Source organism: Canis lupus, chromosome 30, assembly GCF_011100685.1.
Source record: "Canis lupus familiaris isolate Mischka breed German Shepherd chromosome 30, alternate assembly UU_Cfam_GSD_1.0, whole genome shotgun sequence".
Taxonomy (NCBI): Eukaryota; Metazoa; Chordata; class Mammalia; order Carnivora; family Canidae; genus Canis; species Canis lupus.
In genome coordinates, this window is record NC_049251.1 from 27,578,328 (window position 1) to 27,598,786 (window position 20,459).

At 44.7% G+C, this 20,459-nt stretch overlaps 1 protein-coding gene across 4 annotated transcripts in view; it reads left to right on the top strand.

The window, feature by feature from the left end:
• The window catches only part of TLN2 (talin 2), a 428,409-nt gene that overhangs the window by 144,129 nt on the left and 263,821 nt on the right, over nt 1–20,459 (top strand). The window contains exon 1 of one of the 4 annotated variants that reach the window (XM_038580604.1): nt 3,558–3,594. The exons of the other annotated variants lie outside the window; for them this stretch is intronic. The gene's annotated coding sequence lies outside the window, so the exon portion shown is untranslated. Of the gene's footprint in view, nt 1–3,557; nt 3,595–20,459 lie in introns of those variants that run through there. 4 annotated transcript variants of the gene reach the window in all.

Consider the following 20,459-nt stretch of genomic DNA (forward strand, 5'->3'; position numbering starts at 1 on the left):
TATTTTTTATATTCCCCAAATGAATGAGACCATATAATGTTTGTCCTTCTCCGATTGACTTATTTCACTCAGCTTAATACCCTCCAGTTCCATCCACGTTGAAGCAAATGGTGGGTATTTGTCGTTTCCAATGGCTGAGTAATATTCCATTGTATACATAAGCCACATCTTCTTTATCCATTCATCTTTCGATGGACACCGAGGCTCCTTCCACAGTTTGGCTATTGTGGACATTGCTGCTATAAACATCAGGGTGCAGGTGTCCCGGCGTTTCGTTGCATCTGTATCTTTGGGGTAAATCCCCAATAGTGCAATTGCTGGGTCGTAGGGCAGCTCTATTTTTAACTCTTTGAGGAACCTCCACACAGTTTTCCAGAGTGACTGCACCAGTTCACATTCCCACCAACAGTGTAAGAGGGCTCCCCTTTCTCCACATCCTCTCCAACATTTGTTGTTTCCTGTCTTGTTAATTTTCCCCATTCTCACTGATTTAAATGAACCTGTTGGCCTTCTGAAGCAGACTGTGGGTGGAATACAGTGATTTAGCCAGCCGCGATAACCCAGACTGGGGTGGAGTCTTGGGCTCTGGGAGTCCTGTTTTCCTTAGGGCAGATGGAGTCACATTCTAGATGTGCCCTGAGAACACATTGGTAGGGTTGAAATTCAGAAAACTCTCACTTAGTAGTCAGATGTAAAGGGACTTTGGGGGTTTCTCAGGAGCAGGGCATTTAGAGATGGAAAAGGAGAAAAGAATAGCATACAAGATGTGAGATGTGATGCCCCAGGGCTCTGACACTTTCAGGTGGTGGTGGAAGGGGGGCAGAGGAGTCCATATCTTTGTTGCCCGGAGATCCGCTGGCAGAGTTAAAGCTCATAATGTAAGCTCCGGCCCTTTCTTGTTAGTAGACTCTACCTGTAAATACTTCCATTAGGTAAACTTCAAATTATCGTGTGTGCCTGAAAGCCATAAGTCCTTAATACATTTAAAAGAAGGGTTTTCCAGCTGTGATTCCTGGAGCTTTTTGTGTGTTGGGCAGAGGCCCCTCAGGAGCCGGCAGGACCCTGGGATTCCCATTCCCCCCATTTAAACCAGAGCAGCTCTGCTTTCATGATCCTGCATGGCTTATCAGGTTTCTGAGTAAAATAACATTAGAAGACAACACTTAGCTGCTTAAAAAAATAATAATAACAATAAATTGAAAGCCATCATAATTCATCTTAGTAATTAAAACCATGTTTGTATACTACTATTGATCTTGCCTATGTTAACCACTGGCCTTTTATGTTTCAATTGCATTTCTTAAGGAAGATTTCCTTGCAGACGCAATTTAGAAATGATTTCTCTTTACATGGACTTCATAGTGATTAGGATGTGCAGGCGTGATTGGGTCAGTTGTGTACATGTCATATTTCCTCTGATAATGGTAAACTTCTTAAGGACCTGCTTATGTTGTATTTATGTTTTTCATCCCACCCATCCCACCCCAGTCTCTGATGGCCTATTCATACTGGCTCAGGATGTAGCTCCGGATTGCATGCAGACTGTTGTGGGTAGACAATCCCCTTTCTCTTCTACTAATGATGTGAGCAACAAGGAGACTAGGAGAAGCTCAGAGGCAGGACTTTTCCAGCAGCCTGACTTGGCTCTTGTCTTTGAGAGTGCAGGCAAGTTAAGAGAGCTCTAAGTAGCCTCCTTTGGGGATTGCTGTATTTTACTCGGATCACCAAAAATCGAAACAGGCTGGCTTGCCAGCAGAGCCTCTCCCAGTTATGCGTGGGCTAGAGTTGAAGGAATTGAGGCCAGCGGATGTGGACTGAGCCCAGAGGAATTGTGGTAATGAAGCCTGGCTTCACAGGGAGATTAGTAATGTGGTCCTCACTGTTGACCTACGCCCTTCCTGCTCCTCGTGGGCAAAGTGCAGGCCTTTCTCTTCTAAGGAGCTCTCTCTGGCAAAGGCTCTATCTGGTCCAAAGCGAGCTTTGCTGTCTGTTCTTCAGAAAGACCGTGTGTATTCTCTCATGAGCAGTCATGCTACCATATTTTGCAATTACCCTCCAAGGATTTTTACCTGTTATACCAGCTCTGAGAAGACACTATTATAACCGTGCCAGACCTATATCAGGTGCTTATTTTAGGCAAGGAGGTTTGGTTGTGATAGAAACCTATTCACCAATTTGATAAACAGGGAAGGTGTTAGTGTGTCTTGAAGATCTCCCAGGATGGGAAATGAAGAGCACAAGGGTTCATGGGAATTGGGCTGGGAGACCATCAAGGTGCTCTCCTGGGCTCCTGCATCCCTGGTTCCTGTGTTGAGGTATCCTTCATCTCCTTGACATCCATATGAACTTTGGGATGGTCGGTTTGCCCCCTATGGTTTCCTAGCCCCAGGCTTTCTGACATCATCATCTTCCATCCTCCCAGCTAGAGTTCCACCACCTAGAGTGGCTTAGAGTTACTGGAGAATCCCATTGGCCAAAATTGGCCCCTTTGAACCAAGCCACAAGAGCATGAGGTCCCTGTCCTGACCAAAATTGCTTCCTTAGGGTCAGAGCTCCAACCCTGCCCAGACAGCTTTGGTGGAGGCAAGATGAGAGGTGGATCCCATAGCACCTACGGCTTCCCCTTCAAGCTACACACATCACAAAACAGGTTTCATTCCACTTGCTAAATAATGAAGTGATTCATTCTTTTTCCCAATTCTAATCTACTACTTTGAGATGAAATTTTCCTGTACCTGTCTCTCATTGTATGAGTGAATCATTCTGGATTATGTTTACCAGCAGTCTGGCAGGTGACCCCTACTCTGCTCCTCAGCCCTTCTTCGGGGTTGGTGGACTGTATAACAAAGGCCAAATAGCATCACAGTGTTGCCATTCCTGCTGGGAGGCAGAGTAAGGAGCAGCAGTCCCACCAGGAGCAGCATTTTCAAAGATCCGAGGGATGGGGATTGGAGGCCTCCTTCACCCCTTCCAGCTAGCTGAGTGTGTGGAGCTGCAGCCTGGACCTCAGGGCCAGGAGGCAGTGAGATGCTGTGTGCACAGCCTGGGGAGCAGTCCCTTGGGCTTGCATGGCTCTTTCAGAGAGTAAATACGATTTGCTTTTCCATTTATATAAAATGTCCCTGCTTCCCACTCTTCTATAGAGCAGGAAATGAAAAATCATTCTAAAACGAGAGAAGAAAAGAACTAGCAAGGCTGATTCACAAAACTCTGTTTCTCACTGTGCCGTGCACTGTAGCTTCAGCAGACCCATGTGTTATTTTTGAGTGGCGGGAATAATAGGGCTTACACCTAATCAAGGAAGAGAATTCCAAACAAAAGCTTGGGTGGGGTTTCCTGGGCAGGAGTATGATATTGTAATAAATGGGCCACAGTTGTGCAGTCCAATCTCTGGTCTGATTATACAAATTATAGCAGGGGCCCTGTTTTCAAAGGAATGTAACACACCCCATGGAGGCCCCTCCTCAGTGGGTGTGTCCACATTTCCTCAAGTGCTCTCCTTCACAGTAATGCTTTCACCAGAGGAGCCCAGAGCCTCCTGTGGAATAATTAGGATGCCTTCATTAGGGTCTCTGCCATGGGACCATTTTACAGGTGAGTTTGCCTTATGTTAAAGTCCTTTAGGGAGTCCTGTGGCTAAATTCTCCACTCCTGTCTTACTGAACAAAAAGTGCATACAGGGCTCTGACATTCCAGGAACAATTGCCAACATTTCCAAGCGCTAATGAGCCAGGCACTTGATACGGGGTAGAGGAAAATGTTGGGATCAAAAGTCTCTTTTCTTGCAAAAGGGGGTATCCATTTCTGTGACTATGTCCGGAGGCCTGCTGCTGTCCTCTGTCTTCAGATTGCCACTCCTGGCTCATGTTCTGGAATATTCCTGACCCCCTGGGCTGGCTCAGCCTTGGTGAGCTGCTTTGAGAGTTCCCTCAAGTGCCAAGTTCCTGTTCCTTCAGGAACCCTGTCCTGGTTGATCTCCCTGGCAGCCCTTCCCCCTTTTCTCTTGCCTCTCAGTCTTCAGAAGGAAACATTCTTTCCCTTGAGAAAGCTTTCCTGGCTGTCCCTCCTCTCCTGAGTCCCAAGTCTGTTAGATGCCCCAGGTTTACCTTTTTTTTTTTTTTTTTTTTTTTTAAGATTTTATTTTTTTTGATAGCACAAGCAGGGGGGAGCAGCAGGCAGAGGGAGAGGGAGAAGCAGACTTCCCGCTGAGCAAGGAGCTAAATGTGGGGCTCCATCCCAGGACCCCAGGTACATGACCTGAGCCAAAGGCAGACACCGGTGGGTTTATCTTTTTTAGCTCTTACCACTCACTGTTGGATGAAGGCTTTGCTACTTTTTCTTCTTGAATTTCAACCCTCCTGGAGGCCAAGGCCATGTCTTAATCTGATGCAAATTCTTGATACCTGGCATATAGTAGGTACACCTGAATGGTTTGAAGTTGTCTTTTCTTAAACTAGCTGTGTGCTCTAATTTTATTTTTATCTAAAGCCAATTTATGCCTCCTATCATGTAAATACCTTGCTATTACATGTTTGTCTACTTAGAATCTTAAATTGTTTTACTCTAAACCATTTTGGTTTGCTCTTTCTTACCCATGTGTCTTCCTGCCTTATCTGATTAACTTCATGCTGGGAGCAGAGTGATTATGCTGCAAGGCGTGGTTGAGATTGGCCTCTCTGTCTAGGTTGTAGCCCTCTTTTTTAACATGGGAATTCTTAGGGTCACAGAAGAATAGTGAGGGCAAAATGCAATTAACCCAGGTGGTGGTGCTTGCCCCCAAGTGCCATGCTGACTGCGCCTTCACGCCTCCTCTTGCACATCATGCCCCATTTCCGTTGACCCTCTGCTGAGTTAGGCATCTGTCATCCTTTCAGAGTCCAGCCCTCCTGGCCTCCTATGGGAAGCCTTCTGTGGTTCCTTCAGGGTACCCCACCAGTGTCCCGGCCAGGATCCCTGCAGAGGAACACTTTGGATGAACACTGCAATGTGCATCACATTTTATTGACCTCATTAGTTGGTGGGTCTCCCCTCTCCTGTCACTGAGAGACTTGTTCTATGGCAAAGCCCTAGGCTTACTCCTTTTTTTTTTTTTTTTTCTAGATTTTATGTATTTATTCATGATAGACACAGAGAAAGAGAGAGAGGCAGAGACACAGGCAGAGAGAGAAGCAGGCTCCATGCTGGGAGCCCGATGTGGGACTCGATCCCGGGACTCCAGGATCGCGCCCTGGGCCAAAGGCAGGCGCCAAACCACTGAGCCACCCAGGGATCCCCCCTAGGCTTACTCTTTTTCTTATTTCCCAGTGCCTAGCTGATGCCATACATGTAATTCCTGCTTGCCCAGCCATTGTAAGAGTCCCTAAGCAGCTTTTAATTAAAAACGAACAAACAAACAAAAAATGTGCGTCACCTCATTGGTGGTGTTTCAACTTTCAAAATTATTGCTTATGTCCCATGGGGCTTTAAACAGTGTGTGTCAGAGTTTACAGGTGAGGGATGGAGACTAAGGGCTCAGAAGCTGGAGCTACATGTTTTGTATGAGGCAAGATGATGACAGACTTGGTCCTTCAGAGGCCTTGTCTGGGCTTTTCTCTGTATGAGATGGACCTCTGGATACTTGCTGTGTCATAGAGTGGTAGGGGTCAGCCAGCTCAGGCTTTTGGTTTCCACATGGGGTTGGGGTGCTGGTCTTGCAGGCAGTGGGAGGGACCCTCAGAACCTTCTTTGGGAAGGGCTGAATGGGCCTTTGCCTGTGGTGGCAGCAATGCTCATTTCAATCTGGAAACCAAGATTTTATACGTGGATAAAGAAGTTCTGCACGTTAGCCCCTGCTGCACTCTATACCTTATAGCTTTCCTTACAAATCATTCTTCTGGGTGGTTTTTCCTGACCACATTAGATTTATCATGCTGTGGAAGATGCTACATGCCTCCCCGTCGACACACATGTTCTCCAAAACTCTTACGATACTTGTTTCTTGCCTGTGCAAATAGCCCCAAGGAGGGGAGAGGTGCAGCCAGGGATCTACGAACATGTGTGTCTACTTGCTGGAGACTGGCTAGCAGTGATCTCAGACAAGCTGTTAATAAGTGTGGAAACCCTGCAGGGCCATATGCTGCCCTGCTAACCACTCAGGTGCAAACTTTCCCTTGACTTGCCCGGGTGAGCAAAGTTCATAACTAATTTGAGAAGCATTAACAATACTCACTTGGGATAGTGAAAGATTCGTTTGGAATAATGGAAAGTTCACCTGATTTAGAGAATTCTAGGGAAAGTGTGAAAACATTGAAGCATTTACATAATGAATTGCATCAGATGACAGATGATGTGCCTAAAAGAGCTTTTTGAAATACAGTCTGTGACAGAAATTTGACATTATTGCCCAATAGTGGGTTTTGGGGGGATCTATGCTAATGGATATTTGAGAACAATTAACATAGCACTTCTAAATAAGTGCTTCTGATTGATTGTTTGGGGTGAGGGGCACTGTCTGGCAACAGTTGCACCCTTAAATTCTTCCCATAGCCATGTGTTAATCTGAATGAATTTGAACTTGTTTTGATTACTCTTGTTTGCCAGGCAGACCACACCAGACTTGGTGTGGCTGCTGCTGCTAATGTGGCAAAGAGATGACTAAACGTTGAATACCCTCACATATTCATATTCACATAATGAATCAGCCCACACTAAAACTGCCTTGCGGCTTAAAGCTGCGAGAATCGGAATGTCTATGTGTAGCAATATCAGCCACCTTTCAAGAACAGCAACATGTAGTTCCTGCCCACAAGAAGTTGACAGTCCACTGCAGAGGACAAAAACACTGACTCTTGGGCTCAGCAGAGCATCGTCAAGTCCTGGGCTTCACAGTGAGACAGCCTTATTTTTTCCTGCTGTGGGAGTGAGGTTGCTACTTGACATACTTAAGCCTCAGTTTCCTTTGTGAAAGATTGATGATGACCGGAGCCACCACCTCTGGGTTATTGCGAGGGAAGGGGAGATGACATGCACAAACTCTCAGGTGTAAGTGGTCATTGTTGACTTGGTGTGGCTGCTGCTGCTAATGTGACAAAGAGATGACTAAAATAGAGCACAACAGATGTTTGAGGAGGCTAGGTAAGTGTTCCATGAAAAGAGAGGTGGGAGCCCATAGCTCCTGGTAGGGTGTAAGAGCCAAGAAGGCCAGGCCACCAGGGAAAGGGTTAGCAAGGAGGCTCCAGGTAGTGAGGTGTTCAAGGCTTCTCTAGTCATGCCTTCTGCAGACACTGATGGAACCCCAGGATGTGCCAGAGACTTTGTTAGGCTCTGGGGTTACAGGAGTGACTCGTGAAGAGATGAAATCCCATGCCCTCTTGGAACGCACATCGTAGTGGGAGAGAGAAGTGAAACACACACCAGTGTATGTAGAAGCACTGACAGGAAGGGTGTAAGGCAGATGCTGGGAGCATGATGGAATTATATGGGCCAGAAGGGTAGTACATGGGGGATGGGGAAGTAGCCATGGAGGCAGAGGAGGGAAGTCAATGAACTTTGGCCAAGGGCTCAATGCCAGTCATTCTGGACAAGTCAGCAGCCATAGGATTTTTTTCTTTTTCTCCCCTAAGTTCATTTTGTTCTCAACTCTAATTGTGATGCATATTCATTACAGAAGATGCATGAAAGAATTCAAAGTAAAAGAGAGAAAAACCCTTGGCTCCACCATTCAGATTTGTATTTTGATTAACTTCCTGTCCTGTTTTTCCTGGTGAGAGATTGGTTGGTTGGTTTATTTCTTGGGTTGACATAGCCAGGATCATGCTGTAAGTACAATTTTGCTTTCTGTTTTCTCCACTTATGGAGTAAGCAGTTTCTCAAGTTCCCATAAACAGTATTTTTCTGGCCATGTAATACCCAGTCAAGAAAATAAAACACCATTAACTTAGCACTTTCCTTGGATCATGAAATTGTTTTCAAGTTCTTAGTAGCGTAAAGAGCGAATGTTTAGCATCTTTATATTTGAAAACATTTCTGCATCTAAGGTGATTCTGTGAGGATAGATCTCCCACCTTGCTCTTACTGGTTCAGTGGACTTGGCATTTTTAAGATGTTTGAAACACATTGTCAAAGTATTTTCCTTAAAGGTAGCCCTTAGGGGAAAGGTTGTAAACCTTTGTCCTAGAGACTCAATGGAACTGTGGAGGGGAGGGTGGATTTGGGCTGAAAGAGGTTGGAGTCCTAGTGGTTAGCAGATAATGCCTCCCCTGGGGTGGTGGTATTTCTGACAAAGAGTGTCAGGATCTTTCTTGAATACTGTGTGACTTTATAGGGGGATCATAAACTCTGGCAAGAGTCTGAGCTGGTTTGTAGCTGAAGAGGACACGTTTGGTTTAAGACCTCTGGAACTCCCTCTTGTCCCATGTAGTTCTTATGATGTGACTACTCAGTTGTCACTGTTGTCTATTGAATTGAGTTCTCTGAGCCCTTGATCTAGGACATGAGCATTTATATATACCTAGTTACTGTTTAATTAAACTCTGTAAGGTATAGGGGCCAAGGGAAAGGGGGCTGGCAGTGCCTAAGGCTCGGGGCCCTTGCTGTTGTGGGGCTGGGGCAGGCCTGGTAGCGCTGCGGGGTGGTAAGGAGTGGGCTGGAGGGGAAGGGACATCCTTCATGGCCCATAGGGAGGCAGAGTAGAGTGTGGGCATGGGGCTGAAGACCTGGGCTTCAGAGTTGGCTCAGTTAATGGTACTGGCTCTTCCACTGACTGGCCAAGTGACTTGGTGCAAATTACGCAAGCCACTCTATGCCCCAGTTTCCTCAGGAGCCATACCAACCAGAGCATTTTCTTCTTAGGAGCTACACTGAGCAAGTGTTTTCAGGCCTATATATGTAAGAGGTGGCAATTTAAAGAAAATGCAGAGAATGATGAAATCAAAACTCAGACCAAGTAGTTACTTCCTAATGGTGTTGAAAGCATTTAATGAAGCCCATGGGAGATCCATAGTAAATGACAGGAAAGGTGGTTGATGATGACTGTCTCTTATCAGAGAGCCCACAAGGTGTTGGGGTTATTCTCACAGACCCTTTGAGAAGAGTTGTTTTTTTGGGTGGTGGTTTGCCCTATGAAAGACCAAAACACTCTATATCATGCCCCAGAGCTAGTTGTGTGGAAGAAATCCATGGCCTTCAAGGCTGACCACCTGTCCCCAGCTCCATCTTCCTCAGCTCTTCAGGGACAAGGAAGATGTCCTTGTCCTAGGTGTCCTTGACCTAGCCATTCTGAGATGCTGGGGCTGGATAAGCCCAGTGTTAGACCATGTAATAGTTCCCTACAGTTGACTTAACAAGTTACCACAAACTGGATGACTCGTGTGTGTGGGATAGTATTTTTTCCTCTGCCCCTGTGATTTGTTAGTGGAGACCCCCTGTAATAAAAGATTAAAAAGAGAAAAACAAGTTTATTAGCCTGTATACTTCATGTATATGTGAGAGATACATAAGGGGTAAAATTGAGTAAACTATAAGAGGTAGTTTAGAATTCAGGCTTAAACATCATGTTAATAAGGAAAGGGAGGGGGATGTAGGCCTCTTAGAAGAATAAGTGATTTTTAGGAAAGAGGAATGGGCCCTTTGAAGAATAGATGGGATTTTTTTTGTCAGAATTTGGGTGTGGTGTTGACTTCTAGTCTCTTTTCTTGAATAAGCCAACCTTCCCTAGTTGATAAAACTCCTGGGGAGGAGATTTATATAATTGAATTTCTTTAGGATATTTTGTTTATTTAGGGAGATAAGAGGAGTTGACAGAAAGCCTCTCCTTGTATTTACTGTTTTTCACTTGCCTATAGCCCAAGTGCATATTTTGGGGTGGCATATTTTGCTACATTTCATTTACAACAACAGAAATTTATTCTCTCACAGTTCTGGGGGTCAGAAGTCCAAAATCAGGGTATTGGCAGAGCCATGCTCCCTTCAAAGGCTCTAGTGGAGAATCATTCCTGATTTCTCCTCTTAACTTCTTGTGGGCCCCTCGATCCAAACCTATACCTCTGTCTTCATATGGACTGACGTTCACCTTGTCTTTTGTAGTTCTTACAAGGACACTTCTCATTGGATTTCAGACTTACTCATGTAATCTAGGATGATCTATTCTCATATCTTCAATATCAAGATGTAAATGTATAAAATTTTTCCAAATCTGGTCACATTCACAGGTTTCAGAGATTATGACATGGCCATATCTTTTGGCGACAGTGGGTGTGTGCGTGTGGGGTGGTGGGGGCACTATTCAACCATTACAGGCTAGAGATTGAGTCTGTGTCCTTATGGGAGGACCAGAAAGTCTGCTCTAACATCGTCCTGTGTATCTCAAAGTCATGGACACTTGGAGCCAGGCACCTCTGGCCTGAGCTTTTTGGTTCTAGAGCCTCAACTCCTTTCTAGGAGAAGCCAGGAGATTGAGAAAGTTTTCTCTAGAGGCAGGAACATTTGTCCAAGCATTTGGTCCCCAGGATTGCTAGGACATTAGGATTGTTGTCTCAGGCACACTATAGTGCCCAGACTTTCTTGAAGGGGTAGCATCTGGAGTTTACATGTGAAGTTGGTACAGTCTTTAGAAATCATTGCTACTTATGGAAGCAGGTGAACTTCATGATAGTTACTGTAGCTACAGTTCAATTTTTATGGTAAAGGGCAATGACTGTGAATTACAAAGTCTGTGGCACATGAGAAATCTGGTGATTGTGAGGGTTAGGTACAGCTGAATTTCTGTTACCACAATTCCTTAGGTAAACACACTACATAAGTATATGCAAACAGTAGAATTCAAATGAGAAGTTGTTATTGGTCATTGTGGAGGTCAGTTTTGGGTTATATCTCAGAGTTAACAAGCTAAAGCTAGTCCTCCTGGCTTTAAAGTTATAGTGGATGGAATGATAATTGTGACTTTTCCTTTCTGCTTTCTTCAGGTCAAAGCACTGTTAAATTCTTCGGTGATAATTGTTCTTTCTTTCTTCTTCCCCACATTCCTTCTTCCTGTGGTCTCCCCCTTGTCTTTCTTCTTTTCAAGACTCCAGAGCTATTGAAAATGTTAACAGGATTCCACTCTTGATAGGAGGTTGTTTCCAGAGTGATTTCAGGGTGGTTCATCTAAAACCTTAGGTGGTTTTTCCAGATTGATCTTCTTGGACCACACTCCTCCTTTGCCTCCCATGGGGAAGGGTACCAGACTATTCCCTGGCTCTTTACCAAGTGTGTCAACAGTTGGTTTCTAGTTCACCAAGAACAGAATAATCTTGGGTAAACATGGCTGTTGGAAAAAAGCAAATATTAGTCTTGGCAATTGTAGTCTCTCGAGTGTTTGGCCCCTCATGTTAGTGGACAAAAGAGAGTTACACTAGAGAATGTGGCATCAAATATCACATCTGTTTAAAGGATATTGGTAGAAATATATAAAAGACTTGAAAAAGACCATGTCAGTTCTTTATCTTTTTCTCTTTCATTGTCTCTCCTTGTCTCCCTTTCTTCCCTTCCCTCCCTTCTCTACAATATTTGAAAATACCTTTAACACTTAATTCTACTTGCTTAAACCAGGTCTTCTACTTTAACTTTCTGACATTGTTTTAGGCCAGATAATTCTTTATTGTGTGGGGCTCTTCTGTATATTGCAGCCTGTTGAACAATGGCCTTGATCTCTAACCATCTGATGCCAGTTAGCACCCCTCCCTAGATGTGACCACCAAATTTTTTTCCGAACAATGGCAGCAATTTTCCCCAGAGCCTAATTACTCAAGGGTGAAAAACACTGGCCTACGACCATTCTCCCCAGAGTGGTAGCATAAGATGCCCTGAGTTTGGGGACAGAGGGTGTCTGTCTGTCTGGAGGGGTGGTGTTTGGGTCCATTGCTGTTACTTCTTGAGAGTTTACCTTCTAACCCAGCTCAATGGGGTCATGATGTGGGTCTCAAAAGTGAGGGCTATTGGTGATTAGCAAGTCAACATTTTGCTATTAACTTTTATTTATTTTATTTTATTTTTATTTTATTTTTTTTAGATTTTATTTTTTTAATTTTTATTTATTTATGATAGTCATAGAGAGAGAGAGAGAGAGAGAGAGGCAGAGACACAGGCAGAGGGAGAAGCAGGCTCCATGCACCGGGAGCCCGACATGGGATTCGATCCCGGGTCTCCAGGATTGCACCCTGGGCCAAAGGCAGGCACCACACCGCTGCGCCACCCAGGGATCCCCTGCTATTAACTTTTAGAGTAGATAGTCTGTATTTTTTTTTTCCTGGATTATTGCCATTTTTCTGGTGGTTTTAAAATGGGGATGCCAATCACAGTGATAGTGCTCCAGAGATGGGCCTGACACTTGGCACCTTTCTATTGCTTGATTCCTTAACTGGACATCAAAGCATGACAGAAGTTTATTGTCCATCATGCCTGCGAATCAGTCAAACTTAGTTCATGTCATCAGAGGGGAAGGTGCCAAATTTTGATGTCAAGGTGACACCCTGTTTGGGAAGGTGTAGTCCCTGGACCTTCTCAAGTATGACTGCATGTACGTACAGTCAGCAAGTCTTGCTTCTTGAGAAAACTTGAAATACTTTATCCCAGTGCAACTGTTAGAAGAACTACCTTTAAAGCCTGAAGCATCTTCATCAGACTTTCAGAGTTAGGAGTTTGTGCAGAAATGTCATTGTCCTAACACAATTAGGTTCAAAACAATGTGTTCACATGTTGAACACATGTTTGCTCATGTGTTGCTTCCAATTTGTTTTCTAATTGGAAATGGTGGTCATCTGCAGAAGTAGGAAAAACAGCGGGCACCCCCATGTGCCCATCATCCAGCTCCTGTGGTTAATACAGGATCCATTTTGTTTTGTTGAGAACCCCTCCTTCTCCACTCAATTATCTTTTAAAATATTTATTTGAGAGAGCTATCGAGAGGGAGAGAGATCACAGAAGCAGAGGAAGAAGCAGACTTAGCACTGAGCAGGGAGCTTGATGTAGGGCATGATCCCAGGACCCAGGGATGGTGACCTGAGCCTAAGGTAGCTGTTTAACTGACTGAGCCACCCAGGCGCCCCATCCACTGGATTATTATTATTTTTTTAAATATTTTATTTATTTATTCACAAGAGACATAGAGAGAGGCAGGGACACAGGCAGAGGGAGGAGCAGGCTCCACGCAGGGAGCCTGATGTGGGACTCGATCCCGGGTCTCCAGGGTCACCCCCTGGGCTGAAGACAGTGCCAAACTGCTGAGCCACCCGGGCTGCCCTCCACTGGATTATTTTGAAGTAAATCCTCAACCTAGCATTTTGTCTGTGTGTGTATGTATATATGTTTCAGTATGCAGCTCTAAGACGTTGAGGTTCTTTTCTAAAGTGTAATTATGATCCTTAAAAATAAATGAACCAGTATTAAGCCTAACAAATGCTTCATACTAAATCTCTCTTCCACTTGGTTGATAAGTTGCTCAGGTCTCTCTTAGTACTCTCTATCCCTCTCCATTGAGTCACAATATCCCAGGGTGGGACAGACTGCTGCCTTTCATTCTTTTTGTGTCCTCATCCTCTAAGGTGTGTGGATGCTGCTTCTGTTGCCTAGCACTTGATAGGAACATAACAGGTACCTGTTTTTCTTCTAGTTCTGTAAGTTCAATTCCTCCTCTTAGGTTCTCAGGCACAGCCCTTTTCTCAAAGGAAATACTCAGGTGGCAGGTGCCTTCTATTGCCTGGAAGCTTCTCCCCACATATGTGCCCTTAGCTGGGCTACTGACAGCCCCCTCCCCTCCCGAAAATGAAGCCTTTGTAACCCACTCTCTGCCAGACTTTTCATGCCAGTCTATGTGGTACCAGTCAGAGGTCTGGGAAGTCCCTGAAAAGTTAGTATCTGATGACTGCATTCTGTCAGTGACAAAGTTGTGCCCAAATGCTGCTTGCCAGCGCTTTCATTCCAAGCTCCTTTGACAGCCCCAGGCTTTCCTGCCCTGTGGCCCCCCGACTCCCCAGTGTCACCTCACAGCTGCCCTCCTGTTGTGTCCATCTATTCGTTCTAGCTACGTGTGTCTCTCCTGGCCAGCCCTGGCTTCACCAAGAAGCTGCTCTGTGCCCTCCTCAGTCTCTTTCTCTCTCTTTCCTCAAAGCTATTGTTCATTCTGTACAAGATTCCACTGTACATTAGACATTCTTCTCCTCCTGCTTATACTGTCAACAAGTGCACACCAGCCCTTGGCTCGAGTTCACAGGGCTTTCTGGGCCCCAGTGTGTCTTTTTTGGATGCCTCCTCCTGGGAGCATTGGCAGGCTTTACATCTGGGCCCAGCTGTGCAGATGCATAGGGCTCTGGTCCTTGCTGCTGGAACAGCACAGAGTTTTGTCCACCTGCTCAAGGGCAAAATCATGCCCATGGGCAAGAATCCTACAGCTGAGGCAGGCTATCTCCAGACACCCTGGCTGCAGTGCTCTTGCCCCTGTACCCATTAACATCCCAGCTCCTAAAGTGACTCTTGACTGGCTCTCTGTTCCTGCCTTACCCTCCAGTTTTCACAGCCCCCACCCCCCCCCCCCGCCAATGAGGTGTGGTTTGTCCAGAAATTGTGCCCCTTGACGTGGTTTGTCAACCTGATGGTACCCCAGTTTATATGTCTCTTGCCTGCTCTTGGACCTCACTATAACCTCCTTATTGAAACTCCATCTGCTTTGTCTTTGGACTCTGTTAGGCTCTCGTGCTTTTACTTCTTCCTCTACTAGGCCTGTGAGGAACTCAAGCTCCCTGATGCCCTGAGCCTTGGAGAATGAAGGCTGCACAGCCACCTCTGGGGACCTACCAGAGATACACACGCTATGACCACCACCTCTGCTCCACCCTCTTGCTATGTGGTGTCCTTTCAGGGGCCTCTGGTTCATGGATGCTTGGGGGCTTCCAGGATGTTTGCAGACTTATCTCTTTGCTTTAAGCCCCTTTATGCTAACCCCTCCCATCTCTCCTGGAAAATATAGGTCCCCTAGTTGCCACCTGTTAGGCTTCCCTCCTCTGTTGCTGCCAATGTCCAGGCTTGGGGAAGTGGTCTCAGGTGTGAGTGTCTCCCCCTTACCATCTCTATAAGGTTCCCTTTCTCCAAGAATCCCCCTTCTCTTCTGGGCTGTGGTTTCCTGGCCTTTCAGTCTACAGCTTGCTGGAATTCCCACATCTTATAACAACAAAACTGTCCCTAAACCCCGAGAGGTATTCATTACTAACCCTGTGTCCAGATGAGGAGGCTTTGAGGGGAAGTAGCTGCCCAGGCTCCTAGACTGCTGGTTAGTGCTGGCACTGGGGAGGGAGCGCAGCTGCCTACCTGCCTGGCTCCCTGGCTCCCTGCTCAGGTCCTCAGCTTCCAGTCAGAGCTACCAGAAGGACACAGCCTTGCTAGGATTTTCCGTTGGCTGGAGCCAGGGCTAAGGAGCGAGTGATGAGACCAAATGTAACTGAAGTGACTGCCTGTCTGAGAGTGATTCCACACTTAAGCTCTTGACTCCCTGGTACTTCGGGGACTGTCTTCTGGGCTCCACTGTGACTTCTTCAGAGGCTGCCTCTCCATTTTTCTGTTGCTCAGAACACTCTATACGTGGTTGGTGCCTACTGATCGGCTCCTTACCTAGGAATTTTTAGCTTCTAACTTCCACTTGGCTTTTGAAAAACACTGATTTCCATCCGTGGATAATGAACACTTGACATTTGTGCTTCGTTGAGGTGTAATCATTCCACATATGAATTTGACTTTGTATATAATTTAGTATTTTTGAAATTAGGACCTATCACCACTGGATTATAGAACCATGTAGTATATTATCCATGGCATTATATATTTGCAGAAAGAGGGTATTATAATTGTAGATGTACAAATATGACTATATTATGGATCCTCATCCTAGCTATGTCATGGAAATTGTTTTAATCACCCTATTTTTTTTTAAGATTTTATTTATTCATGAAAGACAGAGGCAGAGGGAGAAACAGGCTCCCCGCGGGGAGCTTGATGTAGGATTCGATCCCAGGACCCCGGGATCACGAGCTGAGCTGAAGACAGACGCTCAACCACTGAGCCACCCAGGCATCCCTCACTCTCTTCTAACTGGTAGTTTTCTTTCCTAAAAACACAGTCCTAGCTCCCTTTCCACATGTGTTCCCTTCTGCCCCCAACTCTTAAAATTGTAGAATGATATGACCAGAAAATTGAGGATTCAGGTGAGTTGGTTTAGTGTTTCTGAAATGAAGGGTCATCCAGTTTATAATTTGTGTTGGGCTGGCCTAGTTCTGTAAAACTCAAAAATATTTGAGAAAAACATATGAAATAAAAGCATTGTTATTTTTATTACATTCAGCCAACATAAATTGTTAAATTGCTATAAAAGTTCCCAAATGTGTATTCTCCATTTCTGTACTTCATACCAGTCCCATACTGGTGGGCAGACCATCCTTTGGGTACCACTGGGCTAAATAATGGAGGTTTTGCTTAGTTCATCTATTTCCATGGAGTCATGGAGAAAAGAAAAAAGATCCAACTTACTCTGATCACTGCTGACAATTAGGGAAACATAGTTGGGAGGCACTGTAAATTCTGACCTTCAGAGGTGAGGCATAATGTTTGATTTTTCATTAAAAAAAAAAAAAAAAAATCAGAGGTGCCCAGGTGGTGTAGTCAGTTAAGCATTCAACTCTTGGTCTCAGCTCAGGTTGTGATCTTGGGGTCCTGGGATCAAGCTCAAATCAGGCTCAGTGCTCAACGTGGAGTCTACTTGGGATTCTCTCTCCCTCTTCCTCTGTCCTCACACTCATGCATGCATGCTCTCTCTCTCTCTCTCAGATAAGTAAAACTTAAAAAAAAAGTTCAATCTTCAGGTAAGTCAGATGTTCATGATTTTATCCACTGGAAATCAGTAGAAAGCAGGTGAGTGGCTCTCCTCCTGATTGATGAAGAATGCCCAGCCCACCCATGTCTTAAAGTAGAAATGTGGGTCTGTATATTTCCTCAGCTGCATAGAGTGTAATTCTAATACCCAATGTCTTAACAGCCAAAAGAAATGTTATCATATTCTGATTGTGAGATAAAAAATATGGACTAGGAATTGCTTTTTTAAATAGCACAGCATTTAAATGTTTTGATTCACATTTTGAAGGGGTCTATCTGATGATTACATGGTATTTTATGCTCAAGGTAGCTGGAACGGTCTTATTGGAATACTTAAATATTTAAATCTTAATAAGAATTGGTAGGAACCATTAGGAGAAGTATACAAGATAATTAAAAACAAGTCCAAGTGAATTAAACTTAGCTTTAGGGCTGTATTCAAACAACACTAGTTGTGCTAGGTTAACCTGAAACATATTTACACCATTATGGAAAGGAATTAGAGCCTAGAGAAACACTCTATTAGAAAGGTGACTTAAAAATTTAAATTTTCTAATAGCCACATTTTAAAAAGGTGAAATTAAATTTATTTTACCCATTACATCAAAATGTTAAGATTTCAGAAGACCTAAGAATTATTAATGAAGTATTTTACTTCTTTGTACTAAGACTTAAGAATCTCTGGAATTTTTTTTTTTTTTTTTTAAGATTTTACTTATTCATTGAGAGACACAGAGTGAGAGAGAGGCAGAGGCATAGGGAAAAGCAGGCTCCATGCAGGGAGCCTGATGAGGGACTCGATCCTGGGACTCCAGGATCACACCCTGGGCCGAAGGCAGGCACCAAACCGCTGAGCCACCCAGGGATCCCCAAATTTCTGGACTTTATACTCACTGCACATACTGATATGGAGTAGGTATACTGCCAGTACTCTTCAGCTTTGTGTGTCTAGTAGCTATAATACTGGGTAGTACAGATACAGGGAATGAGAGTCCACAGTGAGGTAGACCAGATGTACAATGCCCTGAGTAGGTTTTATATTTGAATTATGAGTTGGTTCCAAGTAACTTTATTAAATATTTTTATTCATGAGAGACACAGAGAGAGAGGCAGAGACATAGGCAGAGAGAGAAGCAGGCTCCCTGTGAAGAGCCTGATGCAGGACTCGATCCCAGGACCTGGGGATCACAACCTGAGCCAAAGACAGACGCTCAACCCCTGAGCCACCCAGGTGTCCCCAAAGTAATTTTTTTTAATGAGTTTAGTTACCTTAAAGGGGATGTCAGTGGACCCCTCTGGGGAGTCATCCTTCCACAGAGGCCTTGTTCTTTCACCCCAGGGAAGGGGAGAGAGCATGAGAATTGCTTTTACTCATTCCGTAAGGACAGAGACAAGAGACTCAAGCAGGATTCTACTTTTTTTTTTTCCCCCAAGAGATTGAGGAAGAAAAAGGAAGGTTTGTTTTATTTATTTTTTTAATGTAAGGGTAATATGGAAGAAACCTGGACTTTGTGAAAAAGAACAAATACATATTCTAGTAGCAAAGAGCAAGGAAAGGCTAAGTTACTCTGGTTAATGAAGCCAGTCCTGGGAATGACAGAGAAACATGTAAGAGTAGAAAGTCCTAGTTGTGTCCATGCAGATCATGTGGAAGCGGCAGAGGCCTCATGTCCTGGTTTCCTCCTTGGTAGGGGCGATCTCTGGGCAGAGAGGGGTGGGGCATGATGTCCTGCCCACCCTCAGCCAGCCAGCTCCTGTGCTGCCAGCAATCCTAACTCAGGCCAGCTGAATCCCTATTAGGTCATCTGTGTCTTGCTATGTGCAACTGGGAATGAGGTGGCTGTGACTTCCATAGGCATAACTGGAATTTTTTTCTAAGTGACAATAGCTTTATTCATTTTCTGATTAAAAGTACTAGTTTTATAAAACCAAGAAGTTGAGGGATCCCTGGGTGGCACAGCGGTTTAGTGCCTGACTTTGGCCCAGGGCGCGATCCTGGAGACCCGGGATCAAATTCCACGTCAGGCTCCCGGTGCATGGAGCCTGCTTCTCCCTCTGCCTATGTCTCTGCATCTCTCTCTCTCTCTGTGTGACTATCATAAATAAATAAAAATTAAAAAAACAAAAACAAAAACAAAACAAAACCAAGAAGTTGAAATGGTATAGTGCTTGGTATTTGCTTCAAATGATTGGCCAGTGAGGGTGATTGACACAGAGAGGGGAAAAGGCTCTGAATGAAATGAGTGCCTTTCAGTTACTGTGGAATCAGAGGGATGTGTTCTTAGAGGTTTGTTATAATACTCTGTATTTCGTGGGTGTTCAAACTTTTTAGCAGGAAGTTTTCAGTATTTAGATGGTGCGTGAAGTTGGAAAGAAAAGATCTGAAACTCCATTACTCAAAAATCACATTTAATTTGAAGACATTATTTTAAAACCACATACTATAATTCTGAATGGTGAAAGTGTCCTGAGAGGAATACAGGAAGGCTATGAGTCTTTGTTTTCTTTTATTTTATGTTTTTAAGAGTTTATTTATTCGATGAGAGAGAGAGAGAGAGAGAGAGAGGGCAGACACAGGCAGAGGGAGAAGCAGGCGCCATGCAGGGAGCCCAATGCAGGACTCGATCCTGGGTCTCCAGGATCACGCCCTGGACTGAAGGTGGATCACGCCCTGGACTGAAGGTGGCACTAAACCACTGAGCCACCCGGGATTCCCTCTTGATTTTATTTTTAAAAATCTCTACACTCAGTGGAGGGCTTGAATTTACAACTCGGAGGTCAAGAGTTGCATGCTCCATCAACTGAGCCAGTCAGATACCCCGTGAGCCTTGATTCTTGATCTCAGAGATTTTACGCCAGTTAGAGAGCCAGGAGGTGTCACGGGAAGGCAAAGAAAGTTGGCATTTACTGCAGGAATGTCTGTCCCCAGCCTTATGCTTCTGTGGCCCTTGGGTTGGCTTGTGAGGGAAGTTCTCCACTCTGCCTTTTGCACAGGAGTGAGGTAAGGCTCAGAGGAATGCACACTGCCCATGTTCATGCCACATGAGTATAACGGAACTGGGACGCCACTGGCCCTGGGTGACTCAGCACCAGGCTCTGTACTGAGCATTGGAGTATACCTTATCTTTCACAGTGGTAGAACCCTGTAGAACCTGTAGAACCCTGTATTAGAGTGAATCCAACCTGACATAATGAATTGCCAAATGACATTGAGAAATCCACAAGATTCATGGAAATTGAGAGGAAAAGCAAGAGTAGGGGGAGGCCCTGGGGAAGGAAGGTCTTTTGGGACAGGAAGGAGACCTGGCTAAGGAGAATTTGGATACGTTCTGAGAAGAGGAGGAAATTTAAATGACCAAAGAACTGTTTGTTGGGGGGAAGGGAGGGTGTTTGGGTTTTGAATGAAATGTACCATAACGAATATGAAAAGAATCTCTGGCCAGATGAGGAAAGATAAGGATTTAATTTTTTGAAAAATAGGTCAGGTGGCAATTCATGGAGATCCGAGTGAACATAGTAAGAGATGTTAGGGGAGCAGAAGTGCTTTTGAAAGATGAAGTTTGAGGGATACAACAGCTACTAATCAGAGG